Below are 2,500 nucleotides of genomic sequence, written 5' to 3' on the forward strand. Positions count from 1 at the left end.
AGACCCAGGTTGATGAGACCCATGTTGATGAGACCCATGTTGATGAGACCCATGTTGATGAGACCCAGGTTGATGAGACCCATGTTGATGAGACCCATGTTAATGAGACCCATGTTAATGAGACCCAGGTTGATGAGACCCATGTTGATGAGACCCATGTTGATGAGACCCATGTTGATGAGACCCAGGTTTGATGAGACCCATGTTAATGAGACCCATGTTGATGAGACCCAGGTTGATGAGACCCATGTTAATGAGACCCAGGTTGATGAGACCCATGTTAATGAGACCCATGTTGATGAGACCCAGGTTGATGAGACCCATGTTAATGAGACCCAGGTTGATGAGACCCAGGTTGATGAGACCCATGTTAATGAGACCCAGGTTGATGAGACCCATGTTAATGAGACCCATGTTGATGAGACCCATGTTAATGAAACCCAGGTTGATGAGACCCAGGTTGATGAGACCCAGGTTGATGAGATCCATGTTAATGAGACCCATGTTGATGAGACCCAGGTTGATGAGACCCATGTTAATGAGACCCATGTTGATGAGACCCAGGTTGATGAGACCCAGGTTGATGAGACCCATGTTTGATGAGACCCATGTTTGATGAGACCCAGGTTGATGAGAATCATGTTGATGAGACCCATGTTGATGAGACCCATGTTGATGAGACCCATGTTGATGAGGCCCATGTTGATGAGACCCAGGTTGATGAGACCCATGTTGATGAGACTCGACGAGGAAGTTGCATTATCGATGTTTCTATACCATGCAATACTCTTCGGCAATATGATTAGGTTTGGCTGCAATATCCATGGCAGGTTTTTTTTACTGTGGTGTGGCAACATCAGTGGTATATGTTTGGGTGTCGCTATAATATTGAAATTTGATGAGTTGGAAGTCTGACATGATAGTCAAGTGTGTTTTGTTGTTTGGAAATGATTAATGGTAAAATTGTACGTGGTATTCAGATAAATGGTACCAGAAATACATTTACTCATATAAAATGTACACACACATTAGATGAGGATATTCATTTACAGTTACACAGTCATACACAAATAAACGCTTGGAATTATGCGCACACAGATATACCTCTTCGTGCCAATGCACATGTAAATGCAAACATATGTCAAACACATAAGATAAATGCACACACACACACACACACACACTCATGCTAATATATATATGAAAACACTTTTACATCCATACACACACGCAGGCACTAATGCACACACACACACTCACACAAACACACAAACACACACACACACACACACACATAGACAAACACACAAACACACACACAAACAAACAAACACACACACACAAACACAGAGACAAACACACATTAATACACACGCACTAACTACACACACATAACAATAACCATACCAGGCGCACACACGTACACACGCACGCACGCAAGCACGCTCGCATACGCACTTTCGCACAATGCCACAGGTGCCAGGTGTCTTCACCACAACTCAAGATGCTGACAACCCTGCCTGTGACGCCATTAGATAAGAGAAAGTGTTTTTTTTTTTTTTTTTTTTTTTTTTTTTTAGTGTCATTGCATTTTGCTTGTCTTTTGATTTCTTTTGTTTGTGGTAATGTTTTGTGTTTTTACATTTATTGTGATTTTTTTGTTTTGTTTTTTGTTTTATGATACTTGAGGTTTTTTTTAATTGTTTGTTTGTTGTTGTTTTTCTGATTTTTTTGTTGTTACTTTCCTGTTCTTCATTCAGTCCGTATTTATTCTCTCACTCATTCGTATGTCCCGTCTTTCTCTACCCTTCTTCGTTGACTCTCTTCAGCCACTCCGTCTTTTTAAACTTCCTTCTACTCCACTATACTCTATATCTCAATCCTAACTTCATTCTATTCATTCCTCTTCCACCTCCTTCCACTCTAGTTCCACTCCTTCCCAATTACTCCACTTCTCCTCCATTACACTCCACCCTCCCTTTTTCCCTCAACTCCAGACCTGTCCTGTTTATTTCTTTCCACTACTCCTCCTTTATTCCATTCCTCCACTTTCCACTCCTCTCCACCCTGTTCAATCCTTCCCACCATCCCGCCTTTCCTCCACTCCACCTTTCCACTTCCCACTCCCCACCCTCCACCACTTACCTCCCCCTCCTCCAAAATGGACCACTTACCTGCAGTGCTTCCACCCTTCCTCCATCCCACTCCCACCATTCCCCCTTACCTCCACTCCACTCCACTCCACCTCCCTCCCACCATCCCCCCCTTTCCTCCACTCCACCCCCCACCCTCCACCACTTACCCCCCCCTCCGCCCCCCCCCCTCCCCTCCAAAATGGACCACTTCCTCCACCCCCTTCCCACCATCCCACCATCCCCCCTTTCCTCAACCCCCCTCCCACCATCCCCCTTCCTCCACCCCCTCCCACCATCCCCCTCCCCACTCCCCCCCCCCACCACCCTTCAACCTCTCCCTCCACCACTTACCTCCCCCCCTCCGC

Source organism: Penaeus japonicus, unplaced genomic scaffold (assembly GCF_977035675.1).
Source record: "Penaeus japonicus unplaced genomic scaffold, GWHDUDI00000001_assembly GWHDUDI00000040, whole genome shotgun sequence".
NCBI lineage: Eukaryota > Metazoa > Arthropoda > Malacostraca > Decapoda > Penaeidae > Penaeus > Penaeus japonicus.